The sequence below is a fragment of the Anomaloglossus baeobatrachus genome, chromosome 9 (assembly GCF_048569485.1).
Source record: "Anomaloglossus baeobatrachus isolate aAnoBae1 chromosome 9, aAnoBae1.hap1, whole genome shotgun sequence".
Taxonomy (NCBI): domain Eukaryota; kingdom Metazoa; phylum Chordata; class Amphibia; order Anura; family Aromobatidae; genus Anomaloglossus; species Anomaloglossus baeobatrachus.
In genome coordinates, this window is record NC_134361.1 from 114,082,976 (window position 1) to 114,100,294 (window position 17,319).

General features: G+C 41.0%; 1 protein-coding gene across 1 annotated transcript in view; it reads right to left on the bottom strand.

Moving 5' to 3' along the window:
- The window catches only part of DCX (doublecortin), a 231,654-nt gene extending 215,583 nt beyond the window's left edge, over window positions 1–16,071 (bottom strand). Inside the window, exon 1 of the mRNA XM_075323945.1 lies at window positions 15,954–16,071. The gene's annotated coding sequence lies outside the window, so the exon portion shown is untranslated. The remainder of the gene's footprint in view (window positions 1–15,953) is intronic.
- Window positions 16,072–17,319: the final 1,248 nt, after the last annotated feature.

The window sequence follows — 17,319 nt, forward strand, 5'->3', positions numbered from 1 at the left end:
TCCTTGTATCAGCTATGTTGGCTGAGGCCCCACCCCTTCTGCTCACATGGGTATGACATCAGCACAGGTCCTTCTAGCCACTTAGTTAAACGATTATATAATAGAATTAGCATAAATAACAGATAGGGAGAGAACGGACAATCAGGGGAGGAGCACTATGAAAACCCAACCCAGCTATCAGATGATTGGCAGCTGCTGTCATTCAAAAAGCTGTACATTTTACAAACTTTACTTTCTTGGATTTCAAAACCTATACATCCGAGCTGACCACTACAGGTATGTATAGAATCAGCCTGATAGTGCCAGTATAGCACTGGCTTTAGGTTATATAGGAAAATCCTGGTGATTGGTCCGCTTTATTTTAATCTGATTATCTCCTCCAATATATGCTGAAACATTGATTCTGGAACAGTTTTTCTTTCTTTTGTGCCCCTCCTATCCAAACTCATGTCCCCCTCCTGGTAATAATGTTGCAAATTTTCCCTTCAAGCAACTGGGTCTGTACCACATTTTTTCTAAACAATCAAAGGATGATTGCGCCCAGTGAGAAGTTTTATAGTACACTCCCAGTTGGCTGAAGGAACATGTGCACCACTATTACTGGGGGTAGGGGCATAACTTTGGAATGGAGGGGCACAGAAAAAAAGAAAAACTGTTATAAAATCGGCAAAAAACACCAATTGGAGGAGTTACAAAAAAATAATAATCTAGTGGAAAAAAAAAATCTTAGAAAAATGTCACTTTTGTTATTTTTTACTGAAACTGGACCTGTCATTGCATTCCAACTAAATAAAAATATTGCAATTTTCACACTGGCCACTAGAGCTATTTTAGACTCTTGACTTTTCAGAAGTCTCATTATCATCCTAGGCAGAATTAGGCCTTGTACGCACAATGCATTTTTTGATGCAGATTTGATGTCAATTTGTTGCCAAAAAAGGCATGTCTATCTTTATGCCAGCAAAGTCAATGAGCATCCTGAAGTACTGTGGGCATGTTGCTTATTTTTTACATGCAGATTTGGTGCAGAAAATAATCTGCAGCATGTCAATTGTTGGTATGTTTTTTTCCTGCATTTTTCAGCCTTTCCTCCCAATTAATTTCATTAAAAAAAGCACCAAAAACGAACCAAAAAGCGTGCGTTTTTTGGTGCATTTTTCTGCAGGAATATGCAAATTTAATGCAGAAAATTTCTGCACCAAATCTGCACTAAATGTACGAACATAGCCTTATAATGAATGGTAATACCTCTATACACTGTGTGCAGAATTATTAGGCAAATGAGTATTTTGATCACATGATACTTTTTATACGTTGTCCTACTCCAAGCTGTAGAGGCTTGAGAGCCAACTACCAATTAAGTAAATCAGGCGATGTGCATCTCTGTAATGAGGAGGGGTGCGGTGTAATGACATCAACACCCTATATAAGGTGTGCTTAATTATTAGGCAACTTCCTTTCCTTTGGCAAATGCGTCAGAAGAGAGATTTGACGGGCTCTGGAAAGTCCAAAATTGTGAGATGTCTTGCAGAGGGATGCAGCAGTCTTGAAATTGCCAAACTTTTGAAGCGTGATCACCGAACAATCAAGTGTTTCATGGCAAATATCCAACAGAGTCGCAAGAAACGTGTTGGGCAAAAAAGGCACAAAATAACTGCCCATGAATTGAGGAAAATCAAGCGTGAAGCTGCCAAGATGCCATTTTCCACCAGTTTGGCCATATTTCAGAGCTGCAACGTTACTGGAGTATCAAAAAGCATTAGGTGTGCCATACTCAGGGACATGGCCAAGGTAAGGAAGGCTGAAAAACGACCACCTTTGAACAAGAAACATAAGATAAAACGTCAAGATTGGGCCAAGAAATATCTTAAGACTGATTTTTCAAAGGTTTTATGGACTGATGAAATGAGACTCTTGATGGGCCAGATGGATGGTCCAGAGGCTGGATCAGTAAAGGGCAGAGAGCTCCACTCCGACTCAGACGCCAGCAAGGTGGAGGTGGGGTACTGGTATGGGCTGGTATCATCAAAGATGAACTTGTGGGACCTTTTCGGGTTGAGGATGGAGTGAAGGTCAACTCCCAGACCTACTGCCAGTTTCTGGAAGACAACTTCAAGCAGTGGTCCAGGGAGAAGTCGGCATCGTTCAAGAAAAACATGATTTTCATGCAGGACAATGCTCCATCGCATGCATCCAACTACTCCACAGTGTAGCTGGCCAGTAAAGGTCCAAAACATGAAAAAATAATGACATGGCCACCTTGTTCACCTGATCTGAACCCCATAGAGAACCTGTGGTCCCTCATAAAATGTGAGATCTATGGGGAGGGAAAACAGTACACCTCTCGGAGCAGTGTCTGGGAGGCTGTGGTGGCTGCTGCACGCAATGTTGATCGTAAACAGATCAAGCAACTGACAGAATCTATGGATGGTAGGCTGTTGAGTGTCATCATTAAGAAAGGTGGCTATATTGGTCACTAATTTTTTGGGGTTTTGTTTTTGCATGTCAGAAATGTTTATTTCTAAATTTTGTGCAGTTATATTGGTTTACCTGGTGAAAATAAACAAGTGAGATGAGAATATACAGTATTTGGCTTTTATTGAGTTGCCTAATAATTCTGCACAGTAATAGTTACCTGCAAAAACAGATATACTCCTAAGATAGCCAAATCTAAAAAAAAGCCCACTCCAACTTCTAAAAATATTAAGCTTTGATATTTATGTGTCTTTTGGGTTGATTGAGAACATAAATTAAATAAAGCAGGGCAGTAAAAATGGACCTCATTGAAAGTTAGGAGGCAACAACTTCAAGTAGTATAAACACACAAAAAAAGACAGAAGTCTTTAAATTTGCCTAAATAAATCCATACATTCCAAGGTCAAGGATTGACACTGCAAAGCACTATAATAAAGATTAATATTTATTGTACAAAAAGTGCATGGTATATAAATACAGTAGAAAACACATTACAGGCAGGAGATTGACAAAGAAGGGTGAAAAAATCCCCATGTGGGGCCACATGCAAAAATATATATGATTAACTCCCAAGCAAGCAAGGTGCTGTATAGTAATCCCATACATATGGGTGAGAGGAAAAAAGAAATTAGCAGCAAGGCACCCCAGTAACAATTAGTCTGAACAAAGTCAGAAAGCTGGATGCTAAACATCCAGTAAACAGCGGGTGTCAGAGCAGCCCATAGCACTAGTGTAGGGGAGCTTACCAGAGGTGTACAGATCGCATGTGGACACACATGGGGACAAGTCCCAACACGTGTTTCGTGTGACTTCCTCAGGGAACCGTCAACCGGTTTGTCAATCTCCTGCCTGTAATGTGTTTTCTACTGTATTTATATCCCATGCACTTTTTGTACAATAAATATTAATGTTTATTATAGTGCTTTTCAGTGTCAATCCTTGACCTTGGGATGTATGGATTTATTTAGGCAAATTTAAAGACTTCTGTCTTTTTTTGTGTGATTGAGAACATAGTTGTTGATCAATAATAAAAAAAATCCTCTAAAATACAACTTGCCTAATAATTCTGCACACGGTGTACATAGCTGATAACACATTATCCACCACTCTTAATAGGCAACGGGATCTGAGTAATTCTATTACCGCTAATGTACATATGGTTTTCCTGAAATAGGAAGCATTATAGGTATAGAATGATCAGTGTGAAAACTGCAAGATTTTTATGTTTTAATACCGATAATAAAAATACATTACAAAAAATGTTTGTTTTTTTTAAAAATAAACATAAAAACTTGGTTTAAACAGCAGATTATATACTGATGAATACATATATGCATTATAGTCTCACACATTTACCCTCCAACATCTTTCTTAAAGATTATTTCTACTTCCTTTTTATGACCTGCCCCCCTCATTTTCCCATTCACACTCAGATTGATCTGAAAAAAAGAATGGAAAAACGCTCTACTTTTCTGGAGTTGTTTTCTGCAGAAAACTAGACGGTATTTGTGCTCTTTTTTTTTATAGATTAATCTGAGTGTGAATGGGAAAATGGAGGGGGCAGGTCATAAAAAGGAAGCAGAAATAATCTTTAAGAAAGACGTTGGAGGATAAATATTTGATACTAAACTGCATTCTGGAAATAGATTGATGATATTATGGGGATTTTGATTTTGGACCAATCTTACGCCTTATTATGGCACTACTTGCTCTTAAAGTGAATCTGTCACCAGGTTTTTGCCACCTAATCTGAGAGAAGAATAATGTAGAGACAGAAACCCTGATTCCAGCGATGTGTCACTTACTGAGCTGCTTAGTGTAGTTTTCATAAAATCTGAGTTTAATCAGCAGTAGATTATCATTACCGGACTACTTGGCGTGCTGACAGGTAGTTCAACATATTCATGAGCTCTGTATAACTGCGAGATCTGCAGCAGGGAAAACATTGATTTTATCAAAATGACAGCAAATAGCTCAGTAAGTGACACATGACTGGAATCATGGCCTCTGTCTCTACATTATGCTGCTCTCAGATTAGGTGGCAAAAATTGCTTGACAGATTCACTTTAAAGGGAACCTGTCATTAGATTTGGTGACTATAAGCTGCGGCCACCACCAGTTCCTACTTTTGAGGCCGGGGTGCATGACGCATCCTACGTCATTCACACGCGCCGGCATTGAGTCTGCCCTGTTCAGAGCAGATCAAAGTGCGCCTGCGCAGGACCTCAGTGCCGGCGCGTGTGAATGACGTAGGATGCGTCATGCACACCGGCTTCAGAGGAAGGAAGACAAAGATGGCTGAAAGAGGAAGCACCGCACCTGGAGAACAGAGCCACTCATTTGACCCATCTGCACCGAACCGACCGTTTAGGTGAGTATTATAAAGGGATTTTTACGTTCTACACAGCGGCCTTATATACAGTATGTTAGAATGCTGTATATAAGAGCCCACTGGTGCTGGCTGCAGCTTATAGGCCCCAAATCTGGTGACAGGTTCCTTTTAGTAAAGCCATTCTAATAACAGAAATACATGCATTTGTGATTTATTTTTTGTATGCCGTCCCATAATATACAGTACATACATGGACACAGTAAAAGGAAACACCAAAGCAATCCCCTTTTTGAAAAGGTGCATTTGTATAGGCTCGTAAATAACATTCATCTGACGGTGTACAATCCATTTAAATACATTGTGGCAGGCAGTATTTGAGCGCTTGGCAGAATGTGATAAATGTGTAAGACGCCTGCTTTTTCACCATGACACAGACAGCTGACAGCTTGTGTTAACTGCCAGGAATCTAATAGCCATGCCAAATGTTTATCCCGTTACATTAAACAGATTCAAGATTATATAAAAATTAAAATAAAATCTAAAAAAAGAACTATAAAGCAAATAGGGCTCTTTCAGACGGCCATGATCATCGGTCCAATATCGGGTTGCAATGCTCGGACTGGCCGTGCGTCTCCTCAGCTCAGCCTTACTGCTTCATATAAGTCACTGTCGGGTCGGGGAGATGCACGGCCAGTCCATACATTGTGATCTGAGATCAGACTGATGATCACGCATGTCTGTAACAACATTTAGTAATGATTCTAATAATGCAAGATACAGTTAGGTCCAGAAATATTTGGACAGTGACACAATTTTGGCGAGTTGGGCTCTGCATGCCACCACATTGGATTTGAAATGAAACCTCTACAACAGAATTCAAGTGCAGATTGTAACGTTTAATTTGAAGGTTTGAACAAAAATATCTGATAGAAATTGTAGGAATTGTACACATTTCTTTACAAACACTCCACATTTTAGGAGGTCAAAAGTAATTGGACAAATAAACCAAACCCAAACAAAATATTTTTATTTTCAATATTTTGTTGCGAATCCTTTGGAGGCAATCACTGCCTTAAGTCTGGAACCCATGGACATCACCAAACGCTGGGTTTCCTCCTTCTTAATGCTTTGCCAGGCCTTTACAGCCGCAGCCTTCAGGTCTTGCTTGTTTGTGGGTCTTTCCGTCTTAAGTCTGGATTTGAGCAAGTGAAATGCATGCTCAATTGGGTTAAGATCTGGTGATTGACTTGGCCATTGCAGAATGTTCCACTTTTTTGCACTCATGAACTCCTGGGTAGCTTTGGCTGTATGCTTGGGGTCATTGTCCATCTGTACTATGAAGCGCCGTCCGATCAACTTTGCGGCATTTGGCTGAATCTGGGCTGAAAGTATATCCCGGTACACTTCAGAATTCATCCGGCTACTCTTGTCTGCTGTTATGTCATCAATAAACACAAGTGACCCAGTGCCATTGAAAGCCATGCATGCCCATGCCATCACGTTGCCTCCACCATGTTTTACAGAGGATGTGGTGTGCCTTGGATTATGTGCCGTTCCCTTTCTTCTCCAAACTTTTTTCTTCCCATCATTCTGGTACAGGTTGATCTTTGTCTCATCTGTCCATAGGATACTTTTCCAGAACTGAGCTGGCTTCATGAGGTGTTTTTCAGCAAATTTAACTCTGGCCTGTCTATTTTTGGAATTGATGAATGGTTTGCATCTAGATGTGAACCCTTTGTATTTACTTTTATGGAGTCTTCTCTTTACTGTTGACTTAGAGACAGATACACCTACTTCACTGAGAGTGTTCTGGACTTCAGTTGATGTTGTGAACGGGTTCTTCTTCACCAAAGAAAGAATGCGGCGATCATCCACCACTGCTATCATCCGTGGACGCCCAGGCCTTTTTGAGTTCCCAAGCTCACCAGTAAATTCCTTTTTTCTCAGAATGTACCCGACTGTTGATTTTGCTACTCCAAGCATGTCTGCTATCTCTCTGATGGATTTTTTCTTTTTTTTCAGCCTCAGGATGTTCTGCTTCACCTCAATTGAGAGTTCCTTAGACCGCATGTTGTCTGGTCACAGCAACAGCTTCCAAATGCAAAACCACACAACTGTAATCAACCCCAGACCTTTTAACTACTTCATTGATTACAGGTTAACGAGGGAGACGCCTTCAGAGTTAATTGCAGCCCTTAGAGTCCCTTGTCCAATTACTTTTGGTCCCTTGAAAAAGAGGAGGCTATGCATTACAGAGCTATGATTCCTAAACCCTTTCTCCGATTTGGATGTGAAAACTCTCATATTGCAGCTGGGAGTGTGCACTTTCAGCCCATATTATATATATAATTGTATTTCTGAACATGTTTTTGTAAACAGCTAAAATAACAAAACTTGTGTCACTGTCCAAATATTTCTGGCCCTGACTGTATTTGTGTAGGAAATGGAGTTCTTACCTGTTCTATATTATACGAAACACAAAGAAATACAGCAGCACTATGTTTGTATATGTTTTGTGCTGCTGTATTCCTTTGTTTGTGTTTCGTGTAGTTTTAGCAGTTAGCACCTGTTCTCACTTGCTATATTTGAAGATGCATTTTTTTTTGCATTACAGGTAATCTGATGCCCAATCTACGTTCAGCATGAATCAAACACTTGCTGTAATATTGTAATCATGTATATTTTACCCCTAATCACCGAAAACACACACTTACAAGCTGACCAGCGACCATATTTGCTGGATGACTAGTCCAAGAGGTTAGATTCTGGCTTCTCTGCTGTCCTGCTCTTCAAAACTGACACCTCCCTATGTGTAAGTAGAGGAGAGACCAATCAGTCAGGGAGGAAACTGGAGAAGCTGCCGGCCTCTTGGACTAGTCATCCAAAGCGCATGGTCCCCGGCTGGCTCTTACATGTATGTTTTCTTTAAAACATAAAATAGAAGTGGACTTCCGTGCTGTCATAAGAAGATGGTCAGCAATAATGGTTAATTCAGGATTTTATTACACGTTTCAGAGATCACATCTTCTTCCTCAGATAAATCACACATGTACATATGAAGACCCATTAAAATCAATGGGTCTGCTCATACATCAGTGATTTCTCAGGGAACGTGTGTCCATGCAGCGCATACGCGTGTCCTTGTGTTCTGCACAGAGACAAGTCCGTTTTTCTCCAGTACCACTGATGTCACATGGACCACACAGTGGTGTGATCCGTGTGACACATACTGGTGAAAACACGTGTCTCTGAAATAAAATTATTTTCTATACTCACCTGTCTTAAGCCGCTGCTGTCTCTGCTTCCAGGTCGGATAATTATGAACATGAATATTTCCTGCAGTTCAACCCGGCAGTAACACCAGCGGGGAGACAGCAGAGAGGGAGACATCAGCACCACGGAAAGCAACGCCGGGAACAGGTGAGTATAAAGTTCCTGCTCTCCATTTGCTATCATGGATAGCACACGGAGAACACACCTGTGCCAAAATCATGGCACACGGAGGGCCACACGCACCTTTAATACGTCAGTGAAAAACGTGTGTGTTGTTCACTGACGTGTGAAAGACGCCTAAGATAGAGCTTTTTGGTGAATCACATCATTTTACTCTTTACTGAAAATGAAATGAAGCCCAGAAAGAAAAGAACACCGCTCCTACAGTCAGATATGGTGGAGGCTCAAATATGTGTTATAATGTTTTTCTGCTTCTGGCACTTGGTGCCTTGACTGTGTGCAAGGCATCATACAATCTGAAGATTACTAAAGGATTTTAGTGCCCAGGGTCAGAAAGCTGGGTTTGCGTCCTAGGTCATGGGTCTTCCAGTAGGACAATGACACTAAACATACTTCAAGAATCCCCCAGAGAAGGATAGAAGTAAAGCACTGGAGAGTTCTGAAATGGCAGCAATGAGTCCAGATCTAAATCCCAGTGAACACCTGTGGAATGATCTTAGCATTGCTGTTGGGAAAAGGAACCCTTCAAATACAAGAGACCTGGAGCAGTTTGCAAAAGAAGAGTCCAAAATTCCAGTTGAGCGGTGTAGGAAGCTTGTTGATGGTGACGGGAAGTGATTCATTAAAGTTATTTATTCCAAAGGATTTGCAATCAAATATTAAGTTGAGGGTGCCAACAATTTTGTTCGACCTATTTTTGGGGTTTTCTGTGAAATTATGCTCGATTTACCCCTTTTTTCTCTGTTTTTTTTTTTATCATGTTCCAATATACACAAAGAAAATAAACCTGTGTATAACAAAGCATGTGTAATTGCAATAATTTTCTGGGAGAAATAGTTAATTTTCTTGGAAAATGTTAAGGGTGCCAACACTTTCGGCCATGACTGTTTCATCATATAGTATATGCAAAGAATAGAGTTGGTGTGAATCTATTCGCATGTCCCATTCCTTTGGCCACAAACGTGACCGGTGGCCACTGCATGGTAAGGAGAGTACCGCCTCTTACCTGCTGAGATCCGTGGCTCCTCTTTTGATTAGCAATGTAACACACTGCAGTGATATTGTTGCACTTGGCCGGCTAATCAAAAGCAGATCCACAGACATCAGCAACGACCACAGACCGCTGAAGGGGCTTATGGAATGGGATATCAAAGTGATTGGCACTAACTTTGGAGAAGAATGACCCTCCTGGTTTGAGTATGGATCCAAGTCGTATTAAAAAAGACAAAAGAACTTGGCACTCCTTTTTAAGACGCAATAAACATTCGTCCATCGTATTATCGCCACCCCACTAGCGCTGCTCCCCCATTGTTACCTGCTTCTCTCTAATTTGCATCTTGTAATCCATTTCTGATAAAGGCCTTATATAATGGTGGAATGTGAAATGTATGGATTGCTAATCAATTAAAATACTTTATTGCATCTTAAAGGGAACTTGTCACCAGATTTGGTGACTATAAGCTGCGGCCGCCACCACTGAGCCCTTATATACAGCATTCCAGAATACTGTATATAAAAGCCCAGGCTGCTCTGTAGAACGTAAAAAACACTTTTATTATTCTCACCTAAGGGTTGGTCTGGTCTGATGGGTGTCACTGCTCTCCAGTCTTGCACCATCTTTCTGCAGCGATCACTGTCCTCCTTCTTCCGAGGCCCGTGTGCATGACGTGTCCTACGTCATCCATAGAGAGCTCCAATGCGGCACTACGCAGGTGCACTTTGATCTGCTCTGCTCAGGGAAGATCAAAGTACTGTAGTGCGCATGCGCGGGCGGTCTTTAAACTTTCCTCATGCCTGTGCATTACAGTACTTTGATCTGCCCTCAGCAGGACAGATCAAAGTGCACCTGCGCAAGACCGCAATGCCAGCCTGGGCTGAGTAGAAGGAGTATGGAGATCGCCGCAGAGATGAGGCGCCGGACTGGAGAACAGCCACACCCATCAGACTGGACTGTCCCCTAGGTTAGTATAATAAAAGTGTTTTTTACATTATACACAGCGACCTGGACTCTTATGTATACAGTATTCTAGAATGCTGTATATAAGAGCTCAGTAGTAATGGCCACAGCCTATAGTCGCCAAATCTGGTGACAGGTTTCCTTTAAAAAGGAGCGCCAAGTTCTTCTGACTACCATATATCATCAAATAGTACAGTATACAAACAGATCCTCTAAGCAGCAGACATGAACACTGTATCCTTTTATGACCGAAGTGCGATCACCATAAATCTTCTCTTTTTTTTATTCCCAAGCCTTTACTTCTGTAGAGCATTGTTTTAAAGTTTGCGTATAAAAATGCTTTTATCAAGTGCAGTTTATATTGCTTCCCATGAGTCAGATCTTCATGAGTCTGCTTCATTCTATCACAAGCCACCACATTTCCGAAATATAAAAGGCATTCCTCGCACATGTGGCATGATGTCATCTATTTGATTCTGCCGCAGCCTTAGTCGACACAAAAGAATCAGTTGCCATGGCTGAGAGATGCAACAAGAAAGCCAATTATCACATGGCATGTCCTGCAAGTCGTATGACCAAAGGCAAAGCTGGCAGCCGAGGCATCGCGTAAGAGAAGACATTCGGATAGGATTAGAGGACCTGTCTAAATCTAACATGATACTGTACGAATCGGGATTACACGACTAATTTCAGGAAAAGGCTAAATTCTCTGCCTAGCAATGAACATTATTTATCCGCGCTATAGCAGTACATTGGAGAAATACTCATTTTGTGAATTTATTGTCCTAGATGTCAACATTTTTACACAAAAATAAAACAAAGGAAATATTTTTTCTTGCAAATAAACAATAAAGTCAAATAATTACAAATGGAGCGCCCCGTAAGCTAAACCATTTATAGCATTAATCACCAATATGACCAAATTCATGTCTCATGTCACCATCAAAGGGTTACAAAAAATAGTAATTTTTATGTCTGATTTATTTTCCGAATTATTCTGAGGACGAGAATTGATCATAGTGTTTGAACCATCGTCAGCATTATTGCTGTTCCAATGGCTCAATATTGGTTGAATTGTACAATTGTGCCTTTCTCTACAATCATGGTCCAACTCATAAGATGTTATATTTGACCAGATTTGATTTAGTTTTAATGAGACTGAAACTAAATTAGACTCTTGACATGATGGTCAATCAATGTATAGTGGAACAAATTCAATCCGCTATTAGGTCCAACCAGTTAAAAAGGTATAACCAGGAATTTTCTTTTTGTAAAAACAAAAAGTGCCTAAGCACTAACATGAAGTTAGTTGATACCTACCTGCCTGTTGTGCTCAGCGCCCTTCACTGCTGACACAGAGCAGTCACAGACCGCTCCTGCTGGCGATACAGTGGCTCCATCAACAGATTGGAGGTTTCTTTCCCGCTCTGCTCTGTAGACTGGGTAGTACAGCCTATGTCATTATGATTACCAGCCAACTCCCCACTGCCTTACTCGGGGAGTTGGCTGTCAATCAACATGACATTGGCAATGATGCCCATCTACAGAGCAGAGTGGATATGAAGCTGCCAATCTGTTAATGCAATGTCAGCGGAAGCAGCTAAATCGCCAGCAGGAGTGGTCTGTGACCGCTCCATGATGGGGAAGAACGGTGCCGGGCACAACAGGCAGGTAGGTAGCAACCACCTGCATGTTTTTTTTGTAAAAAGTCCCGGATATAGCCTTTAATTGCTTGGACCTCATGGCTGATTGAACTTGTCCCACCATATCCTCTATATTAACTGCTTGGACCTGATGGCTAATTGAACTTGTCCCACCATATCCTCTATATTAACTGCTTGGACCTGATGGCTGATTGAACTTGTCCCACCATATCTTCCATATTAACTGCTTGAACCTCATGGCTGATTGAACTTGTCCCACCATATCCTCCATAAAATAACTCAGCAGACTCTTTTTTTTATTTTAACATTTTACATAGTGCGATTCCTCTGCTAGTCATAGAAATGTATGACTAGAACGGTTACCATTTTTCTTGTGAAAGAGGTGTGTATCTTCATAGTCATCAGTGATCTGACAATATCACACCCCCAGTGAAAACATCTAGTTATTAATGTATTCATTCATTTCTAGGAGGACTGACAGAGGAACATTACAACACCATGTTCCAAGAAAAGATGCTCCAGAATTAGTAAAATTAATGCATCCTTTTACTAAAATTAACGTCAAAGGAGCCGACAAGTCAATAATTCATCTATAAATATTTAATAACTAATTTGACCAACTTCAGCCAACAACCTAAATTCCCCCAATAACATCCATATGTATATGTTAGCTCAGTAGAGTAACAGTAGATGAGCAGCTGTCAAATCTATCTGATGCAGGTCATCCCCAGGGAAATATTCTCTTCTGTGACAGACCTCAGACAAGAATCTTCCACTAAAGTCTAATGTTTCTGAGATGTTTAAGATCAGCTTTATACCATAGTTGTAGCCAATAGACTTTCAACAATTATTACCAAAAAGGTAAAACATTTTGTAACTTCTTAATCAGAATCTGGTCTTTATTCTGTAGAATCAAGAGTATAAATAAAGTGCTGAAAAAAGTAGGGAGCATGTACATGGTAATCTGAGGTTTGTTGATAAAATCTAATCTTTATGTTCATGGTATTTTGAGGTTTGGTGATAAAATCTAATCTTTATATAGTAATAATCGGTGCTGCTGCTGATAAATTCAAGAAATCCAGAGGAACGATGAATATTGTGGTTCTCCTGATGAAGAAGTTGGTTCAACTTCGAAAGGCATAGAGAATAAACCACACGGTCAAATCACATGTAACTTTCCTCTTGATTTCTGTCCTCCTACTGGTTCCACACAGCGGAATCTCATGGCCTGAGGGTACTGCGGCAGCTGTTAATCCTTAATTCCTCAGATGTGGGTTAAACGACCCATAAGGTGAGCCGTTCTTATACCCCTCACCTTAACCTTAACCACCGATAAGACCCTATTGAGCTTGGTGTCCACCCTTCTCTCATCCATAAAGGGGAATTCTGACAAATTTGATGATTTATTCAGAAGATGTTCACACTTCTTGATGAAGTTTCCTACTGAAGTTGTTTTCAGGTCATGATCCGGCCACTGTTGTGATAGACAAAACAGGTATAGATCCAAAGTGGTCAACGACATAGAGAACAAGAGTTGTGAGAGTACATACAGTACTTTCAGACTGGCTGACAAAGTGAAAGGTGTCTGGTAGAACCCAGCTCTGGATCGAGTGCCGGATTAAAATGCAGTAGAACCGCTTCAAAGACCATCTGATAAAGTAGACCAAGCCTTTATTAAAAGAGGGTTTTCCTAACTTACAAAGTGTTGGAATATGGATATGCTACCAGTTTCTGATATCTGGGTTTCCAAGTTCTGATAAAAGGAATCTGTCACCAGGTTTTGCCACCTAATCTGAGAGCAACATAACGTAGGGGCAGAGATCATGACTCCAACGATAGTGACACATCGCTGGAGTCAGGATCTCGGCCCTACTTACTGAGCTGCTTAGTGTAGTTTTGATAAAATGACTGTTTATTCAGCAGTAGATTATCATTACCGGACTACTTGGCATGCTGCAGGTAGTCCAGCATATTCATGAGATCTGTAGAACTGCTAGATCTGCAGCAGAGAAAACATTGATTTTATCAAACTGACAGCAAACAGCTCAGTAAGTGACACATCGCTGGAATCAGGGTCTCTGTCTCTACATTATGCTGCTCTCAGATGGGGGAGCAAAAACCATGTGACAGATTCCCTGTATGAGGGCACAATGCAGGTCCAGCACTGTATTTCCTTTCCTGCACAGCGGTACTCCCAGCTCCAAAATGTGCGGTGAACTGCAGCTGTCCCCATTCACTTGAATTCCCTACACCACCAAGTGATCAGGTGCCATAGAGAATGGGACACAATACTACTCCCCTTCCTCTTCCGGATCAGTAGGGTCCCAGAGGTGGGATTCCCACCAATCATAAAGTGATGGCCAAGACTTTATAAGCGTGGAACACCCCTTTAAATTAGATTTGTATGGCAGGTTCCACCATATTCTACGTTTCTTTCGCATCTTCTTTGAGAGAACACCTTCTAGAAGACTATTTTCAGTGAATGGTCCTCTCCAAGGGGTTTCTGTACAGCAGGATGACGTTTTAAGACGATGTGCCCTGTTGCTTGTATGTTACCATGCTAATTTTTGGATTGGAATTGATAGTGGGGTTAAAGGGACACGGAGACCATACTCTCTTACTCTTCCACATTAGCTGTAGAGTTTAATGCAGATAAAGTATCCTGAAAGCAGCCATGTCACGGATGAAGAAGCTGCCCATGGTTTTACTGAGAAGTAGTGATGGAGAATGTATGCCACCATGATCACTAATTCGTTAAGATTGTCTATGAAGGTCGGCAGTATAGAATAAGCATGGTGTCATAGTAATACAGCAGCTGCCTTTGTACATGGAGGATGGGTGTGAGTCCAAGATGAATTCTGAAGACCACCTTTCCCTAATAATGCGAATCCAAACGCATGCACCTGACACTATTGTTCCTGCCATGCATACCAATAAAGCATGGGTTCAGAGGGGCCATCTCCCAATAACAAAGGATTATTGATCAATAGCTGACACTGCTTACCCTCACCCATATTAGCTCTCTCACGCCTGTGCTAGCCAAAAAAAATACTCAATAGCCTAATGTAAAGAAATGATTTATCTGTGCCAGGTAAAGTCATTATAAAAAAAATGCTCCAAAATTGATATCAAAAAGATACCAGGTCCTGAATCCTCTCTGTGTATTGTCTGAGTATGTGATAAATGTACATGCGAGTTATACAGACACATCCATTACATCCCCGTTAAGCACCATGCTGCAGAGAATGGGTGGAACAAGGCAACCGGTAACATCCCATCTGCAGCATGCAATATGAGAATGCCCACAGAGGGGTTAATCCAATATGACAATTGGCCTCTCCCATATTTTCTACATATTTTACAAAAATATCTCCAACCTTCACCTCCCACTGATGTTCTGTGGGATACACTATTCTAGTACTATATGGCAGCATTAACAATGGAAGCCCACACCTTCCCATGCAGTCATTGTCTCCACACTCTTTAATCAATGGAAAAATATTTTCCCATTTAAACCCCTTATGGGGACGATTGTAGAAGAAGATTTATATTTTTGGAATTTTGGTAAATATTTTTTTTTACACCCATGTTAAATACTTATGTCATTTTATTACACTGAGTATTTTATAGACATTACAATTCAATATGACCCTTTTTTACACCGTTATACACGTGCACTGCCTTCGCTGATACCTTTCGGCATTAATCCGTAATTCACGACTTGTCTGGTATATGTGCCGTTCCCTTTACGATTGCCACCACACGTCCCTGATCGCTGTCTGTCACCTATGTGACACAAGGGGAGACAGCCCTCGCTAGATCATCCCTATGCAGTCCCATGCTTCCTATTCATTTTGCGCCACATGCTATTAAAATATGCGCAATCTATGTGCTCAGAATACGGAGAGGCGCAAGTGATAGTGAATCAGTGACATTGATGATTCAGATAAAGGACAGTGATCAGAAGATGTTTCAATAGGCACATGTTATGTTCTCCACATTTCCCACCATGGTACACTGCCCCCTTAAAATGCACATGCAGGGATGTTACAGGAAAGCAGCTCCTACTCACCCTGCTAGCCCTGGTACAAGCTGAGGATGCTGGTGGAATGAAGGCTATTTCCAATCTGCCTTTGTTATCCGAGCTTCAAGCCAAAGGATTCCTGCCAGGGTGGGTGAGTCTGCTCCCCGGTCCTAGTGCCTAAAATGAGCAGACTCCTCCTGCTTTGGTTTAACCGCTTGTCTGCTGCTAAATTAACTCCTAACCTGCCATCATAATTCCCTAGCCCATCCCTTTTTGGATCAAGCATCTACAATATCATACAATCATTTTATCCCTCTTTTGTAAACATAGGTTTATTCAGGTATTAGGTTGCACCGTTTCCGAAGATGAGATCTAAGACGTCTGGAAAGATTGTTAATTGTTACATACTGTATATTTATCATAAAGAAGTGATTATAATAATATTTATTCCCTTATATAACACCATTAATTCCACAACACTTTACATACATCAGAAACACTTTTCCCATTGTGGCTCAAAGTATCATAAATACAGATGTAAATAATACAATAAAAAAGAGGGAATAAAAGCGCTGCTGATGGTGGAAAAACAAGAGGTAGTATCTTAATGAAAATGTATTAAAAGAACAAAGGCTACATTTTAATTTACATATTACCTGCTTGTTTTTGCACTTTTCTCATGTCTTTTTATTTTTATTCTACTATTTACCTAATACATGGTGGTTACTGCACTGGACCATGACATGGGGCAGCGGCTGCTGAATCTTGCAGATTCCTTCCATCTCTGCTTTTGAAACAGGATTGTGCACGACAATTGCACATCCCTCCATACATACACTCTTCTGTCAGTCCTCACCATCTTCACTTTATTAAGGACTAGCTGTAGTACCCGGCGTTGCCCGGGATAGTAACTGTTTCTCTGTCTCTCTATCTCTCTGTCTGTCTCTCTCTGTCTGTCTGTCTCTTGACCTGTCAGTCTCTGTCTGTCTCTCTTTCTCTGTCTGCTTCTGTCTGTCTGTCTCTGTATCACGTTGTCTGTTTCTGTCTGGCTCTCTCTATCTGTCTGTCTGTCTTTCTCTGTTTCTGTCTGTCTCTCTCTGTCTCGGTCTGTCTCTGTCTATTTGTCTGTCCATCTCTGTCTGTCTGTCTCTGTCTGTCTCTTTTCCTGTTTACCTCTGTCTGTCACTTTCCTTGTCTGTCTCTTTCCCTGTCTTTCTCTTTCCCTGTCTTTCTCTGTCTCTTTCCCTGTCTTTCTCTGTCTCTTTCCCTGTCTGTCTCTTTCCCTGTCTGTTTCTTTCGCTGCCTGTCTTTTTCCCTGTCTGTCTTTTTCCCTGTCTGCCTCTTTCTTTCTGTCTATCTCTTTCGCTATCTGTCTCCTTCCCTGTATGCCTCTGTTTCTCTGCCTCTGTCAGTC